Below are 18,608 nucleotides of genomic sequence, written 5' to 3'. Positions count from 1 at the left end.
GAATAAAAACACATTTTATTCCTTTGCATTTCTTCAAAACATCCCTCTTTTAACCCAAACCTTTAAAAGGGTATCCCTGTCATTACAAAACTGAAGAAAATGCCAGAAGTTGGAGCACATCTTTTAAACAGTTTCTAGGCAGCTTGTATCAGCCCAGAGTAAAGGAGAGTCTGGTAAGCTGTCTTCCATCTTCTCAACTATTCTTATCTCTAGTTCTGTTTCTAAGGTCAGTAAAAACATACAGCAGTGATTATGCAGGAACTAGCTCTGAGGGATTATGCTATTTGTCAAAGTAATAACAGTGAATTCAATATGCGTAAATCTCTTCTCCCTGTGCAGTAGAGCTGTGCTCTGGAATACCAGTGGGAAATTGATAGGAGTCATTTTCTAGGCAGCATACCTTTGGGGGAAGTTTGTGGCTGATATAATAAGAAACCCAAATTTCCTAAGAACCCACAAGTTGCAAGGGACAGTCCCACAGGCCCTTTCTGCTAACATAAACAGCTGAGTTTCTCCCCATTTTTATCAGTGACCTGGAAGAAAATATAAAATCCTTGCTGATAAAGTCGGCAAATGACACAGAGACTAGAAGTGATCAAAGAAGAGAGGCCAGTCACGAAGGGCGAGCTATTAGTAAGTGAACAGCATGGTTTTTAATACACCCTGAGGTCAAGGTGTAAAAAGCTATGACTTTAGGAGGTTGTTACAGATTTGGGGACTGTGTCCTGGAAAGCAATGACATCCTGGTCATGGTGAATAGCCATGTGAGTGCCAGTCCATAGGGAGATGCAGTGGACAAAAGACCAAGTCTCAAAGACAAGGGCAGGAGAATCCTGGAGTACAGAGGCTGTGTTTTGTATTTAGGCACCTGTTCCTCCAGTGAAGCCTAAGCCCATCTGTGAATCTGAACAACACTGCAGCCTCATTATGTTAAACAAACTTGTCTATTGGGTGTGACTCCACTTGTGGGGAGCTGTCAGGAAGAAGTAATTTTGGGTGTATACAACTCTTTGGTGGGGATCTAGCTTGCATTTCTGTGAGTGAGTATTACAGATGTGCCTGATTCAGACATGACCAGCCATGCCATGTGCCTTGGCCTTTGACTCCTGAGATCTTCCATGAGATGTGGCTTTAAATTGGAAGGGGGAAGATTTAGACCAGACATCAGGAAGAAATTCTTCACGATGAACATGTTACCCAGGGAAGTTGTGGCTGCCCCATCCCTGGAGGTGTTCAAGGCCAGGTTGGATGGGGCCTTAGACAGCCTGATCTAGTGGAAGGTGTCCCTGCCCGTGGCAGGGGGGTTGGAACTAGATGATCCTTAAGGTCCCTTCCAACCCAAAACATTCTATGATTCTTCATAGAGGCTGCTGGAATTTGGACTGTCCCAGTGAGAAACACCAGTCTGCTGTGCCATAGTGTCCCAGAGGCTGCCACGTGGATGTGTCGAGCTGGTCAACAAGCCCAATTGCTTTAGATCACCACTTTGTCTTCAGCTCAGGCACAGTCTAGATGCAACCACTTCATCCTATCCAAGTGTGTGCGGTCCAGAAAGATGTCAACAAGCTATAAAGCACAGCAGGTTTGGAAAATTTGCCTTAAATAGTAAAAGATTGACAATTTATCACACAGAAAATGAAGGACGGGATTTGATCAGTCTGTAAGAGCACAGCTTCATACTGGGCTGTGTGATACAGAAGATAGAGGTGTAAAACCACCCAGAAGCTGCAATTTGAAACTGGACTAGTTCAGACTAGACTTTAGAAGTGCTGGTGTTTGACTACTAGAAAAAAACTTCCAAAGGTTTTGCTGGGTTCCCTGGCCTTGGCAATTTTAAGATTGAGAACAGGTTCCTTCTAGAAGAGGATCAGATGAGTTAAACAGCAGTATCTCTGACATCCTAGTCTGTGACTCCACGGAGCCCATTCTGAGTTTTCCTTCCTCTCACCCATTCAAAAAATTTGATTAAGTGGGGACACTCCACAGGAGCATCAGTGATGCTTCTGTTGACTTTCCTTCCAAACTGGATGCTTCAGAGTAGAGCCATAGGCTATCCTGGCTGAGACGCCAAAGGAATTCAGTTCCTGTGTGCTACTATAATGTCGCGGATGATAACAAATTAAGGTAGGCCTGAATGTAGAAGTCAAGCCAGCTCCCTTCCATCAAACAGACCAGAAATAAATGCAGTACTTCACACTTGAACAAAGATTAGTCTTCCAAAAATCTTGTTTGGGGGAGAGACAGAGAGCCAAGATGCATCTGAGGGCTCCTCCAGAGTAGGAAGTGTCATTTGGGGATGGGTATCCAACAGAGGCTCACCTAATAAAATCAGATGGGGATGGCAGTGTATGTAGGAATTTTGGTTACCAGTATATGAGGCTTTTGGAAAGCCTGGAAGTTCACACAGATATTGCTTATTTTAAAATGTTAATGTGGATTTCAAGCTCATGAAATACGTGAGATTGCTGGTGAAGACCTGTCTAGCCGCATATAGGATCAGCAAGAAATTCAGGTTCTTCCATCCCACTCAGCCTTGCCGTGGAAGAAAGACCAGCTCCTGGTGAGTTCTGGTCTTTAAGAACAATTTAGCCCCCAGGGCCCTCAGATGGTCTACACCATCTTTGATGCCGGCTTTGTGATACAGATATATGTTACTTGGAAACCAGACTGGTATCGGCCACTTATTTCTTTTTCCTTATTTTCCTCGTAGCAGATTCATCCACCATTTGGTGCCCCTTCCAAGCAGCTTGCACCTAGAGCCCAAAGAATTACAGCCTGACCATTTGTAGATTCTGTTTCTTACTGCGACATTTGTTCACATTAATTTCAGATAGGAGGAAAAATCAAGTTGTTTGGGGAAATATTTTTTATTTTATTTTTTACTTTCGCTTTTATCATTAGAAAGCAACATAAGTTGGTTTCTGGGCTGGATGAGTCAGATGAAGCTTGATAATCCTTAGCATTGCATTAAAATACTGCATTAGACAATAAAATAGAATACTTCGTGTAAACATCTGATTTTAAAAAAACCCAAACACTCATCAGTTAGAAGCTGACAGAAATTATTAGCAATAAGCTCTTTCGCATAGAAATAGGCTTATTACCATGCATTTGCAGCAGCTGGCATGAGCCTGGCGAGGTGCCAACAAACTGTGTCCTGCAAAAACCATCTTTCCACTTCATCCTAGGAAGAATACTAGCAAGAGAGAGTTGTATTTTCTTCTCAGTCTCTGCATAATAGACTCACATCAACTCTTGCAGAAGTTCTGTGCGTGTGTGTAGAGTATGGTTTGAGAAGGACCATTAAGTCAGTTTTGCCTTTTCAGCTCTGTCAGACCTGTGAATAAGGACTGTGGGCTGCTTTTAAAATACGTAGGTAGAAGAGTAGGGGTTTGTGTTTTGCTACATCATTGAAAGCTAGCAGAGGCCACTCAGGAAGGAAAAAAATATATTAATCACAAATCAGAGCCACACAAAGCTCTTAGGTCGAATCAGATTTGTTAGAGGGTGTGGTGGTTTGGGGTTTCTGGGTTTATTTTTTGGTTGTTTTGCTTTTTTTTTAAGAAAGAAATTCAGCAGAAAATTACCCTCTGCATGATGCTTGACATGGCCTTCAGCTTCTCTGTCTGCCCACACTTGGATGTTGAAGCACATTTGTGGTTTGCTGAGATCTAGTGTTGTTTGCTTGCTTTTTTTGTCCAAGGACTTTTGTATATGATTACACTCTAAAAGTGTGCCATAGATTACACGGTCCATAGCCAGGTTACAAAGAGAGAACACAAGTCTGCATTTGGGAAATCATCCTTAATCCCAATAGGAACAGCTTCAAACATTCAGCCTTCAAACTCATTTGTAATTGACTTGGTTAAAATTAGGGGCAGATCCTGCAAATGTCAGGGATCTTCACTTTTCTGGGGAAAAAAATGCTCATAATTAAAACTGAAGCAAAAGAACCTAAAACACTTTGTAGGACTGGGCTTCAGGTACTGAAAGCACAATGAGAACAACTTGGTTTCATAACAAAAAGCCAGTGATTTTTGTATTTATTCTAAAAGGCCATATTATGTAAGATTTTGTCAAGTCTTTAGTTTAACAGGGGGTGAAAAATACTGACTACAAAGAAGGTCAATGAAATAGCCTGTGAAGCTTTATGGGTAACACAAAAGCCACTATTGAAACAATGATCCCCTTACAGCTGAAAATATTAACCTCTGCTGAAGAAATTCAGAAGTCTTGAACACGGTGCTCGCTGCTTAGTCCAATTTCAAGTCAATCAAAGGAAGCAAAATACAAAGGGAAAGGTCATGTTGACTTAGTATAATCTTAATGAATCTTGGCCCTGTGTTTTGCGTTTCCACTGGAAACACGAACTCAGTGACTCAATCCCTTCCTCTCTGTGCTGTTTCCAAACGCACAGGTAGAGGAATAAGCTTTTGCTCAGCTCAATCTCCAAACAGCACCGTGTCCCTGTTTAAACAGAGCCTGAAAAACAGCCTCTTTATTTTTAGCAACGGTATTTACTAAAAGGAGATGTTGTTGACAAGAAAAGCCACTCATATTTGAATATGAAACATTTCCAGCACATTAAGTGTGGGGGGGAAAGGTAAGGAATTCAGAAGTCACAATCAATAAGGAAAAGATTTTGATGGATTTCTGGTCAGGGAATATTTCTTCACTTCCCCAAAGCATTCACCCTGTGCAAAACCAGAGTAATTTTGGCACTGCTGCAGCTTATAGGTGTACCAGGCATAGACCAGCACCCAGCTGTGCAAGGTACTGTACAAACGAAGCACAGCAAGACAGACTTAAATCTAAAATGAGTTCACAGACAGATGCAGATAGACAGACACGGGAATGCAAGGAAACAGGATAATATAGTATTTGAGTCTCTATTTCAGATAGGCAGTTACAATGGTTTTGGCTGGGGTAGACTTAATTTTCTTCATGGTTGCTAGTACAGGGCTACGTTTTGGATCAGCACTGAGAACAGTGCTGATAATTCAGGGATGTTTTCATTACTGCTGAGCTTACATGGAGTCAAGGCCTTTTCTGCTTCTCACATCACTCCACCAGTGAGTGGGCTGGGAGTGCACAAGAAGCTGGAAAGGGACACAGCTGGGACAGCTGACCCCAACTCACCAAACGGATATTCCAAATCATATGATGTCACGCTCAGCATTTAAAGCTGGAGGAAGAAGAAGGAAATGGAAGTGTACGGAGTGATGGTGTTTGTCTTCCCAAGTAACAGTTATGCATGGTAGAGCCCTGCTTCCCTGGAGATGGCTGAACATCTGCCTGCTGATGGAAAGTAATGAATTAATTCCTTGTTTTGCTTTATGCGCATATGTGGCTTTTGCTTTACCTATTAAACTGCTTTTATCTCAATCCATGAATTTTCTCACTTTTACCCTTCTGGTTCTCATCCCCATCCTACTGCAAGGGAGTGAGCAAGCAGCTGTGTCAGGCCAAACTGACAGCTGGGGTTGCACCAAGACCACAGTGAAACGCAAAATTACAACAAATCTTTGTATTTTTCTTAAAGCTGCTGCTCCCTCTGTCAGCCCCAATCCTGCCATGATATCTAAATGAAATAAAACAGCCAGTTAATAACGCCTGAGCAGCACTGGCAGCCAAGGACGGAAGTCTAGTGAAACACAAATGGTTAAAGTTTACTAAGTAGTTACAAACCACCAAAAACAGGTCTTCAAATGGGAAGTGTCAGGCAAGCCCTTAATAACAGGTAATACTACCAGCCCCACCTATAATTATGGTACTCGTCTCCCCACCCTCTGAATGTCACTTGTTTCCATCAATTGCAGGCTCTGCAGAGCAGTGGCAGTGCCTCAGCAGAGTCTGCACACTGCCTTACAAAAACAGGTTGACGTTCTTTTATCTGAGCTTCGAGGAGCTGCTGTGATATTAAATAATAACAGCACAAATAATAGCTATAATAGCTATAATAGCAATAATAACAAAACTGGAGGTTCAGCTCTGCCCACATTTAGCTATGCCGATGCTATCATATCCTGGTATAGTTTGAGGCAACCTTGAAAGGCTGCATGTAGAGGGAATAATGTATTGAAAGGAATACATTTACCATACATCACATAGTCCCCATTAGGAGATTTTTATGATCACATTACTATGTGCTTTGTCTTCGAATGGAGACTTCGCTGGCTTTTCCACCCATAAGCAAGAAAAAATACTTGCCACACTCATTATTAGTCTCTTGGTTCAGATATTCGTCTCTGATGTACAGCTTCTTCATTTTGGTTCTCAGTTCCAGCAGGACATATTATTGTCACCTTTTCTGTAACAATTACCTTATATTCCTGAAACTAGACGACACTCAAGGATATCATTATGAGCCTGAGACTGGTATGTATTTAGAAATGTTTTAGATGCATAAAGATAGTTGAATACTTTTGTTTAGAAATTGTTTTAGACATTTACTACCATTTGGATTTGCTTTGACGTTATTTTAAGCATTTGCTACCATTTGAGTTAGAGGATTTAAAAAAAAATTTATCAGTGCTTACTAACCAGCCTCATATGCTCCTTCGAAATAACTGTTTGCTCCGACTGTCTAGAGGAGCCCAATGACCACACAAATCATATGGAAACTTTTGCTGATTTGTTATGGCGATTTAATGTGCAAGAAATAATAAAAAATAATAAATATATGGTATGAATTTGCCAATAAATAAAGGTTTGTGAAATAAATTAGGGAAGATATTGAGAGACTTAGTGCCTCAGTGAACAAGCTCCTGTGTACTTGTAATAATATAACCCACAAATCACAGTAAACCAAGCGCGGTGCTTTGATTTGTGAAAATATGCAAGAATATCCTTTTAACTATCTGATCAGCTCTATACTGAGCCCTCACACTATCAAAAGGTCAGAATCCAAAAGGGTTAAGTATTGACTGACAAGAGGATGAAAGGAAAAGCAACAGAATGTAGGTGTATAAAGGTCTTGAGGGACATTCCTAAAAGTCAGTATCAGTTTTTACACTTCTTGCACAGGACCAGATATGAATTTCAAATAATGAATAGATTTGGATCATCTGTACTTCTCAAAAATGTGAAACTCACATTTAACTGTGTCCATGCCAAAAGCTTTTCTGTTTTCTTGCTCAAGCCCCTAATAATTTGAAAATTCATGCCAAAATTTCATTATATAAATTCTTTCTAATACATTTTAACTTGTTAGAAAAGCCTCTCACATCTCTGACCCTGTGATTTGTTCAGTCATTCACAGAATAATGCAGCCTAAGTGTTTACAAAATAACATGGGTGAAACTTGCTAGTTACTCAGGAGTGACAATACCTTAGAAATAGGTTAGAAAACAAATAAAGCCCCAGGTACTGGCTATTTCCAGTGCCAGAAAAAAAGATAAATGCTTTGCATCCCAAATGCAGCAGGTAAATGTACGGACAGGCCATGCGCCTCTGTCCCTTAGTCTGGCTACAGCAGAACCATCGGAGAGGCTACTACTGCCCTGTGACAGGACCCTTCATGGTGGCAGTGGCAGGATGGGAGACTCACACAGTGAGGGGGTGACTAGAAAAGGCCCTTGACAATCTGCGCTCCACTCTCCTTTTTTAGGGGCAGGATGTTTTAGGAAGAGATAGTTTGCTGGCAACCTGATCCCCCCTCCGGTTGCGGAGATCTTCAAAGGAGATGGTGCTGGCAGCTGACGTCCCCCCTCCTCCTGTTGTTTTTTTTCCCATTCACACTGCCATTAACTACAGAAGACACAGAAGTTGTGTGTCTTCTAAATGGAGCAAGAACATGATGACTGAGAAACACAAGGGCAAACACAGCAACATTGGCAAAGGAAGAAGCTTATGAGAAGAAAATAGCTGCCAACCCAGCCCTCTCACCTACACCTTCCCTAGAAACCGTAGTAGCTTTGTCTCTGCCTCACAGTATTTTACATGCAGCAGGTCCTTGCACAAGGATAAATAAATCTGCTGACAAAGTTGGCAAAGACCTTCCCCTTCTTCTTCTTCCTGCTTCTTCTTCTAGGGGCTTGAGTGCCCAGAATTAAGCCATTTGCCCAAAGACACTTTGCAAGCCATCCCTCTGTGCTGGAGGTGATCTGGTGCAAGGAGACAGTGAGAGAGCCTGACTTGCCCGGTCCTGCAGAGGGGCAAAAGAAGAGCTCAGAAATTGTGAACCCATGCTCCAGCCCAAAACCCTCCAGCCATACAATACCCGTGCCCTGCGACGTGGCACAGCCCTCTCTGGACTAGCGAGTGGGCTAGCTGGGGACAGGCTGAGGGACCCTCCAGGTACGTGTAGCAGTGCGTCCGTATGCTGCCTCCCCTCCAGCCCTGTGAATGTTGCTGGACAAATTATACCTAGAGACAATGCCGTAAACGGCAATATCTCTTGGAATGGTTTCAGTCAAACCATACTTCTCTGGCAGCACTCAAGGAGAAAGGTGGGTGGAAGGAAAAAGGCAGAGCCAGCACAGTAGCAAATATTGACACAAAACAATAACAAAACATGATTGTAAAACCCACACAAATGAATGGGTGACTCTGTGCATGAGCACAGCCCAGGAAAGTACTTCAGTCTCATGCATTCAGGTTTGCATTTCCAGGGCTGGAGAATACACTTGCTGTAACAGAACCCGTGTAAGGACAGGTTGCAGAGACTGAGATGAGGCAAATAATTGAAAAAGTAATTTATAATGATGCAGAAGGGCGGATATTACCCTGCACAATAAAGTGCTAAAATTAACATTCAGGTGTGTGGGGGTGTGTGTTGTTTTGGGGTTTGTTTTTCGATTTAATGGGGGTGGTCCCCTTGGCCTTCCTTAACTCTCAACTAATGTTTTCTGGATTGGATGCTCAGCACCTGACAGGATTAGGCCCACATTCAACATTCACAGTAAATCTTAATCTTGAGCCACATTAGCCCACAAAAAAAAAAAAAAAAAAAAAAAATCTCTGCTTTGTTGCAGTCATACACACAGCAATAAAACATCGTCTTTCGCACTACCTGCATTGTATGGGTTGTCTTGCACTTAACTGTCTGCTTTTCTACAGAGCCAGCTATCAGACCTTCTCTTCTTCCTTTTTGTCCTTTGGTGAGGGAAGAGTGTTTTATAATGGAAAAATAAACAGCTACTTCCTCCCTGTCATTAAATTAAACAAGTGGTGCAATATTTCCAAAAGTATTTGCATATGTTTTCTTATTGAAGCCACCCATGACTCCCACCATGTCATGCTTTGTTGTCAAAGTCACCGTTCCCCAACACAAGCATTTGCCCTTTGTAGGGCTAGGTCAATCATGGCTTCTCTCCCACTGCTCATGCTCAATGCCAAACAAGACATTTTGCTTGGTAGACGGCAGTTTTCCAGAAGAACCTGGTAGCAGAAGCAAGAGATGGCATGGAGTACTCCACTAGCTGCCTAAATAACCTGAAAACCCACTCCTCAGTCCTGTTTCGGCTTTTCGATTTGGATTTTCCTATGGTGTGATGTGGTCCCGATAACCTGAGCCAGGCAAGTGCTGGGGTACTTTAGCAGCAGGAACCAGTTAGATGGATGAACAAGTTATGAAATGTTGATCCTATTTCCCTACTGAAATCACCTGCCAGTAAAATAAAGGCAACCTTTAAGAGCACAAGTAGCACCCTGACTTTTAAGAGGATGAGACTGAAATACTTGCACACCACATTTCTCTAGGTGGGTCTGAGGGACAGAGCCTGAAGCACCAGTCATTTGTAGCATCAGTTTTACTTCAGGAGAACAGAAGCACCGGGCAGTGGAAATACCTGCACAGAAATTTGCAAAAGCACATTCACCCCGTGCCTCATATGCAGAAATGCTATGCTGTTTACTCACTTGGACGATGACTGGGAGACACATTACCATGAGCTATTATGGAGATGAATGCCTCAAATTTAGGAATTCATGTCCCAGTTGTTACTCTGAAACAATAGCTATGGACATAGATGGAAGCAGAGGCAAATTAACAACTTAAAAATCAGATATTTTGAGTAGATGTGAAGGAGCCACAGAAACAAAACAAGAGATTGATACAAAAAAAAAAAAAAAAAAAGCATTAAAACCCAACCCATTTTCACTAGCATATTATATACATCTTTGCTTAATTGATTGTATGTTTTCTTCTTTGGGTAAAAGGGATTTGAGACATGCAAATTCTAGCTTAGGGATGAGTTGTGCAACATCGAACTCACTCATGAGTAATCCAATTGACCTCGAGGAGACGACTCATGTGAGCAAATGCTCATCACCATCAATGAGTGTTGCAAAATCAATGGGGTTTCAGCGCACTTCTCTATGTGCACCACCTTCCCGGACAGCCCTGTATCCACTGTGCTTCAGCACAAGTATTTCCACAAGCTTCTCTGATCGCTACAAAGCTATGCCAAAACACAGAGGACGTGTGTCCTGTGTGAGGAGTTAGTTTGATTAGTTCTCTTAGGATACACATGATATTTATTTTTTTTTAAGATCACAGAAAGAACATTTCAAGGTTACTCTGTAAGAATAATCAATCTTTTAAAACACCCAAGTTCACTAATTATATTTACAAAGAAAAAAAAGAAAAAGCTGTGTATGCTGTGGCAATGAAAAAGCTAGTAAAGTCAGCACAACTGAGCCCTTAATTTTGCCTTTTCACCAGGTTTCAGACAATTAGGTCTGTGAACAGTGAAAAAAAAAGAGGAGGGGGGGAAGGAAAACAGAATAGAAAGAAAAAAGCACAGGGTAATTTTTACATTACGGTGACGAAATGAAAACAGAACACTTGGCTCCATTTAACTTCCTGTATTTCTAGTCTGAAGAATGCTGCAAGATGGTACGGGTGCATGCCTGTAAGGGAACCACCAATTGTCTTCCATAAATACTATATTTACCAGAAAAAAAAAAAAAAAGAGAAAAGTAAAAATCTCTGTTTAGTTCACTGCATATTATACAAGCCAAATTGCAAAGAGTTGGGTTTTTTCCCTCTGCAATGAAGTAAATATAAATGCCATCATATACAAATATGCATCCGTTTCTAATGAGACGTTTATAGCCCCTGCCTTGGCAATTTCACATATGTAACACCTCGGTGCGTCAATACCTGTACAGTTCTGGTTAAGAGACAATAGGTGCAAATTAATGTATAAACAAACATTATCTCCTCAAGCCTGGACATGACTTTATTTTTAAATGCCACAGCTTTCTCCTTAGGTTTTAAAATCCTTTCTTCCTCTCTTTGGTGGTGGTAAAAATGTTCGGGGGACAGGACAAGATATTTATTTATAATAATAGGACATTTCACTCTGCACTTTGTTTTAGCATGTGGGGGGGATAATAATTGTATTCAGACTTGAAATGGCTTGGGTTACGCAGTTCAGAGCACAAGCACCTGCAGCAAATTAATTTGTTGTAGCACATTTATTATCTCATAGCTTCTATTTAGGCTGCAGCTGTTGCTATTATGTTAATAATGTTTTTTATCACCACTGTATACAACAGGTTATGGTAATACAGAAATTTTGGGGCGTGGGGTGTTGGTTTGGTTTTTTCACAATTTTATTTCTTGGAAAGAAAAAGATAGGGAGAATATAGCACATAAGCATTGATCAGGCATTTAGCCCTGTGTTTTTTAGCTGATTTGAAAGAGAATGGGCAAGAGAAATTAGAAAAGAATAACAATAGACAAAGATGGCGCGTGCAGAATTTGTGAAAGCAAAAAAGAAGAAGAGGTGGAAAAAAAGAAAGAGAAAGAAAGAAAGAAAGAAACACCGAACACCGCAGTGCTGTGGTGGTGAGTGTTCGGGTGGGGGCGGGGAAAATGCTGCAGTTTTCGTGAAATAATAAGGTGGAAAAAAAGGCATACAAAGAGTAGGTTTTTCATTGTCTGTAAAATATAAACACAGATGAATTCTGTCTTTGGTTTGTTCATGCTTTTCACTCTGCACAGCAGGGATGTTCTTAAGAAGTTGCCCTCTGCGAAATTTCACTAAATGGAAACCGTGGACCCTGCATGATGCGATTATAATCACACCAGCCATTCTTTTTACATAATTTTTTGTTTAAAATCCAGTAATGCTTCTTGTTTTTAAAACATATAGCTATATCTATACGCGCATCTAAACCGGTGCTGGTTTGCGTCCCTCCAGCAAAGTGCAAGCTGAAGCTATAACTGGCTGTATCCCATCCGCAAATCTCCATGGACTCAAAAACAATATGAAAATTTTTAGCTGACAAGAACATGTCTGCTGCCTGCAGTCACTGCAATAGCTCACCATGTTGCCTACTAACCAAAAGATCAAAAATTATCGATTTCATGGCGCTGCGTGCTTGGGATAGAAAAGCTACTTTAAAATTTGCATTATTTAAGAAATGAATTAAGAGAAAAGATTCATGTTTTAGTGCACGTTGGAATGTAAAAATGGCTTTATGTTTTAATTTTATCAATGATTTACTATAATTCTATTATTTTTAGCAGCTGGGGTCTGGAAATGATTTTTTTTTGCCGATGAATTTAGGATTTTGCCGCAGTATACATCTGCAGTCCCAGAATCCTCTGGTAAGATAATCCCTCCTGCGATGGGGAAACGCCTTTAACCTTTTCGTGAATGAAAAATATGCAACCATTTTGAAATAAAAAGGGGAAAAGAATGATGATTTCTAAGAGCTGGAATGAAATTTACTGTGAATTGAAAGAACAAGGAAAGGAAAACATACTGTAATCACGTTGTGGCGTTGGGAGTTTCTAGCTGTTGTCTCCATCGCTCCTACCCTTTCTTCGGTGGTGTCCGTAAATAAGCCTGGAGTATGGTGCTACACGTATTTCAGGCGGATGAGAAATCGAGAACCAAGACGTTAAGAAATACAGTCTTTCCTTGCCATAACTGCATAAGTGCTACAACTACTACATCCATGCTGCAGGCTTTAAGGAAAATTTTGATTACCAGTCATTGAAATTCATTTATTGAAATTCTTATGATGACTGGACAGCATTAGGGGAGCCAAGTGTCTAGATAGCAAGAGGTGCTTACAGCTGCTGGGGGGGTTCAGCTAGAAAGGGAAAAGGAGATTTTTCTGTGGCGTAAGGAAAATCCGAAGCCTAGTCCATGCACAGCCTGTTTGGAGATTTGTTCGAACGGAACTCCTACCCTGATATTCATATTTTCAGACTGCAGAGTAACTAAGAAAGTATGGTCTCAACAGAAAAATTGGGTCTTAATAATTTACTGTTCTGTGTTTTAAGACTACATATGAGAATCGATTACTCGGAATAAGGAAAACTGGCCTAAAGCTATTGAAAGAAAAAGGCAAAATTTATGTATCAACTACCTTTTTAAAGACAGTCTTCTATAGGAGTACAACTATATATTTAGAGTACTGACAACTAAAGGGTTACAACTCCGAGAAATCAAGGGTTTCATATGGACTGAGTTTGATTATGGAAGACGGAGGTAGGTGTCACACCTCTGCGATTGTTATTGTTTGCTCGTGTTTCTGGCTGGCTTTTCTGCCAGGGTGCCTGAACACAACCATTGCAATTGTTTTAAATCAGGAGTAGGAGACCCATAATCATTAAGAGACAGGCATACAGAGAAATTTTAAAGCAAAACTTAGGTTCTGTGGCATACTTGATAATGACAACATTTTGAAAAGGATCAATACTGTGGATTTCTCTTTACGTGATCGTGCAATAAATTTTGACTATAAAGCCATCTTGATATTTGTTGAGTTAGTAGTAATTAAAGTATATGTATTGGGAGACGCAATGCTTCACATTTACTCTGTTCCACTGCTTAACATGCCAGTAATTGGATATTCTGATGAGCAATGCCTCAGCCGCTAAATCAGCTGGAGAATTTTTCCGTTTCTGAAACACACCTGATAGATAAAGTTGAGTTGTTGTAGGCATTCCCATGTACTGAATTAAAGAAGAAAACACTAAGGCATTTTGCATGTATCCAAGACAAGAACATTGAAAGAAAAATAACTTTTTTTAAAAATAAAATTTGTGATCAACACAATTCTATTTCCAATGCTTGAAATAACATTTATAGACTACTCCAATTTATGTCACTCCTACCAGTTAACAAGATGGTCCCATATTTCCTATACGAATTTATTAAAAAATTTTAGGGTCTCCCTTTCCTTCAAAATGACCCATAGTTACAGACCTATTTTTTTTTTTTCTGTAATTTTTGAAATAAGTGAAATCTCATCAATATTTTGAGTTTGGCTAATTGTCTCTGTCTTTATAAAGCACATTTTCTTTTTTTTTGCTGAAACTGAGCCCAAAATGTATAGCTATTTGCTTTAGCACAGCAAAGATTCTGAAGTGTATTAATAAACTGTGGTTCTCAGGTATGAGGCAGAAGTTAAACTGACTATTCGTCTATCTCAGAGTGCCTAAATATTGTAAGCACCTCCTCTCTTTTTCCTGTATGAAAGTGAAAATCCACGATTTTTTAAATACACTACTACTTCACTTTGGTGGAATATCATTCCTTTTATTTTTTTTCTCTTTTTAATAGGATCAGAATGATGCATTTTTTGCTGACAAGCGAATATATATTTAGTCAGAGTCTGAAAAAATATCTGTATTTGATTCTTGAATATGTTCCTAGAGTATGCACAGTTAGAAGCCAATTATGCATACGTTTTTAAGATCCATATGGGAAATCAAAGATTCAGGCCCAGAGCCCTAGATGTTTCCATAATTGGTAATTTTGCTTTGTCCTTATATTAGTGCCACGGCTACTCATTCGTGAGTATGTTCCTTACAAACATAGCTAAATGCCGGGGTTTCAGAACGAAAGGTGACCAACTAATTTTACCTTTAGCTGTTTGTTATTTTTAATTAATGGGCTTTCTACTGTTTTAAAAGTTGACTCTCCAAAAGCAGTGCTAAGGACGTGAAAGAAGAAGAAAAAAAAAAGAGGCTAACAAAAAGATTTAAATCATTATCTTTTAAAATTTAACCATGAAGCTCTCCTTTGCACTGAGGATTTCTTACTGCAGAGATATACAATGGACATGCTAGGAGACTGCTTGACCTTTTGAAAAAAAATAAGTCTGCAGCATACTCGTCTAGCAAACAGCCACCAAAACAAACCTATTAAAGTATAAAAGAGCTCTAAGGAAGCTTCTGAAGGTGCAAATACACACTCTGTGCTTATTGGCAGGAGGAAAAGAAAAGTAGTAGAATAACCGGACCGTTCCCGAATTTACTCATGAAGCTCCGTACTGTAATATCTGATACAACATTTACTCTTCTTGCTTTGATGGTGAACTGTAACACACTATATTTTAGAAAAATTAGAAACACAAATTGCACTTTAGAAACATTTTTGTAATTGAAAGAACAGTAGAACTAGTTAGCATTAATAATAATTGTAACACTTCCACTATTAAGACACAAGTTTTCCTGGGGTAGGGCTTGTTTTTGTTTTTTTTTTTAAAAGGTGCAATTTTAGAAAATGGTTAGCTACCTAATAGCTAAAAATTGCAACGCTAATAGGAATCAAATTTCTATTAGCGCTGTGTCTAGAACTGAAAGCATCCTAACCATTTTGCGGTGAAACAAAGACAGATTTAAATGACAACAAACCATGCAAGAGTAAAACAACAAAAAAGCAACAAGAGTTTAGCATTACATGCTAAAGGACTTATGAAATTTTATACATATATATATATATATATATATAAAGTTGTATGTTTTAAACCTGTTTTTAAAAGGGCTAGTTCCAGTTGTCCTCATCGGGTCAAAAAGAAAAGCGGTGCATAGCTCAGGGGCCAGAAGCAAAGACATGGGCTGTACCCCTTCTGCTCCTGCAAAATCCAGGCTCCAAAAGCCCCATCCCTGCAGACCTCAGGGGGTGGGATGGCACACAAAGAGACTCTGAAAGGTATCTGGGACCATGCAATGCGTCGAGGGTGTTTGACTGATTCTACTGTTGTTATCAAGTACCCAATGGAATCGCTTATAGTGAATTTGGTAATAATGCCCTATAGAAACAGCACTTTGAACTTATATAGTACCTTTGATCCAGGGATCTAAAAGGGAGAGCTCTGTCACTATTACTATTCCCATTTTACAGAGAGTGAAAATGAAGCAGACCAGATTTTCCCAAGGTTGTAGATGAAGGCAGCCGAGAAAAAGAGATGGACAAAGAAATTAGCTCTTCCCTTTGCACCCTTTATTTTTTTTTTAATGCCCAAATCAATCTCCAGGTATACTTTCTCTCTTATCATAAATTGGAATCAAACTTTCAGTGTCAAGAATGGCAAGGTCCTTCTGCTTACAGCTGCATCAAGTAACTCCCCTAGAAGGTGATGAGCATTCACAGCCTCCTGACCCTGATCCAGCAGGGTTTTCTTCGCCACCTCTTGCCAACAGTTGCCCTCATTCTTGCTCTCCTTTTGGCCAGAACTGACAAAACATGCAACTGTTAAAAGAAAACAGTACGATGAGGAAAGCCGTATTTCTTGAACCTCCGGCTTCAGGGTTGTCCAGGTGGCACTTCATTTCCTTCCTAGTGGACACCTGAGGTTGCCCACTGCACAGGGAGGCTGGCGGGTGAATGATTGCCATGTGCCCTGCAACAGCAAAGCGGAGCGGGGAGTAAACAAGGATTTTTTTATCACTAATGTCTTCCCAGAGATATTTTAGTAGTGATAGACTCGGGATCCCACCCCTGCACTGTCCCCACTGGGCTGTGGCCCTCTGCCACCCATGCCAGGTCCACCTGTCCACCTGCAAAGGCTGCCTTTTGTCTGCAGCAAGCCCTAAGTTACTTTGCACCCCTCATCCTCATCAGAGAGAAAGTCCCTGTTTTAAAAAGCATCAATTCAAAACAAAACAAAAAAAATTAGCTGACGTGAAAATCAAGTAGAAGGAAGAGGATCCTTTAGCCTAACACTACATATTACTGAATATGTAGTGGGGAATCTTTAAGTGTAACTTTCTGAGTAGAAACTCAAGAGCCTGTTTAAGACAGTACTGTTAGTGGAAAAACAGGTATAAAGGAACGGCACATCTCCCCCTCTCTGCAAGAGCCACAGAAGCTGCAGGCTGGTGGGGAACCAGAGGCTGCACGAAGCCCTCCAGCGCAGGACCAAGAATTCAACCCCCGACATCCGCCAGCGCCAAAGCAAACTTATACTGGGGGGTGTGGAAATAAATCCATCTTTCACTAGCAACGCCTGTTTTACATAAACACGTTGGTATATACAGCCCTGGTTTCACACAGAGGGGAGGGTGCGTGTGTATTTTTTTCACTCCCAGTATGTTAAACACACTTTGCCGGTGCAAGACGGTACATGCAAAAAGTCTGTACAACATTTTACACTGCAAGCCCGCGCACGCCGAGGAAGAGGCGGCCACATACGTGCATTCGCACGGCTCCGCACGCTGTGAAATCCTTGTGCAATTCAGTTTTTCCTGTTTTTTTACAGCTCGCTTCAAGAGATGAGAGGCAGGCGATGAGGAGGAGGAGGGTGAGGAAAGCTCGCTTCTTCCCTTAAAAAAAAAAAAAAAAAATTAAAAAATTGCATAACGAGATACTTTCTTTGGCAACTGCTTCCTGACAAATATTTACAAGGACAGAGCGGAGCAGCATTTCCGCCGGCGGGAGTGAGCCCTGCCGCCACGGTGAGGGGCTCCCATGTCCTGCCTGGTGTGGGGCTCTCTCATTCCCAGTGTCATGATGCAGGACTCCCCTGTCCCTGCAAACAAGAGTTTGGGAAAAGGGAATTTCGCTACAGTTGGTAAAGTGAATTTAATAATAATACACACACACCCCACCCCAAAATTAACCCCCCAAGCAATGAAACGCCAAATTAAAGGAGAGGGGGAGTGCCACTCACCTTTTGCCCCCCACCTTTTTCTCCCCAAAAGTGGGATCTCGGAGCTCAATCCTTCACCCTCCCCAACTGCACCCCAGCAGTTGCTGCCTCTCCTCCACCCTCAAGGCAGCAACTTCAAGCCCTGACGGGAACTCAGATCTCTTCTTCCCTACTCTGAAATGAGGTGTCTCCACTGGCCTCCCCCCAGTCCACTCCTCAGTTCAGCCTGGCTCAGTTCAGCTCAGTGGAGCTCAGCCCAATTCAGCTCGATCCAGCTCAGCCCAGCCCAGCCCAGTTCAGCTCGGCAAGGCTCTGCTCAGCTGGGCTCAGTTCAGTTAAACTCAGTCCAGCACAGTTGAGCTCAGTTCAATTTAGCTCAGCTCAGCACAGTCCAGCTTAGCCCAGTTCAGCCCAGCTCAGCACAGCCCAGCTTAGCCCAGTTCAGCCCAGCTCAGCACAGTCCAGCTTAGCCCAGTTCAGCTCAGCAGTTCGGCTTAGCCCAGTCTGGCTCGGTTCAGCTCGGCTCAGCCCAGTTTGGCTCAGCTAGGCTCAGCCCAACTTGGCCTGGCTCAGCCCAGCCCAGTTTGGCTCAGTTCAGTTCAGCTCAGCTCAGCCTAGCCTAGTTCAGCTCAGCCCAGCCTGGCCCAGCTCAGCTCAGTTTGGTTCGGCCCAGCCCATTTTGGCTCGGCTCGGCTCGGCTCAGCTCAGGCTGGCTGGGCTCATCCCACTTCGGCTCAGTTCGGCTCGGCTCAGCCCAGTTTGGC

At 41.5% G+C, this 18,608-nt stretch overlaps 1 long non-coding RNA gene across 2 annotated transcripts; it reads right to left on the bottom strand.

The window, feature by feature from the left end:
• Nucleotides 1–14,368: 14,368 nt before the first annotated feature.
• On the bottom strand, nucleotides 14,369–18,599 carry LOC128851285 (uncharacterized). 2 transcript variants are annotated; one of them, XR_008448608.1, is made up of 4 exons: nucleotides 17,866–18,599; nucleotides 17,598–17,724; nucleotides 17,388–17,518; nucleotides 14,369–16,596 (listed from the first exon to the last, which is right to left on the bottom strand). It is a non-coding gene; the product is annotated as an uncharacterized LOC128851285 (long non-coding RNA). The 2 variants fall into 2 exon arrangements; XR_008448607.1 differs by lacking the exon at nucleotides 17,598–17,724 and having other exon boundaries at nucleotides 14,371–16,596.
• Nucleotides 18,600–18,608: the final 9 nt, after the last annotated feature.

The sequence above is a fragment of the Cuculus canorus genome, chromosome 2, assembly GCF_017976375.1.
Source record: "Cuculus canorus isolate bCucCan1 chromosome 2, bCucCan1.pri, whole genome shotgun sequence".
NCBI classification, from domain to species: domain Eukaryota; kingdom Metazoa; phylum Chordata; class Aves; order Cuculiformes; family Cuculidae; genus Cuculus; species Cuculus canorus.
The sequence above is the reverse complement of the archived record's forward strand: the minus strand, read 5'-3'. Positions and strand labels throughout refer to the sequence as shown.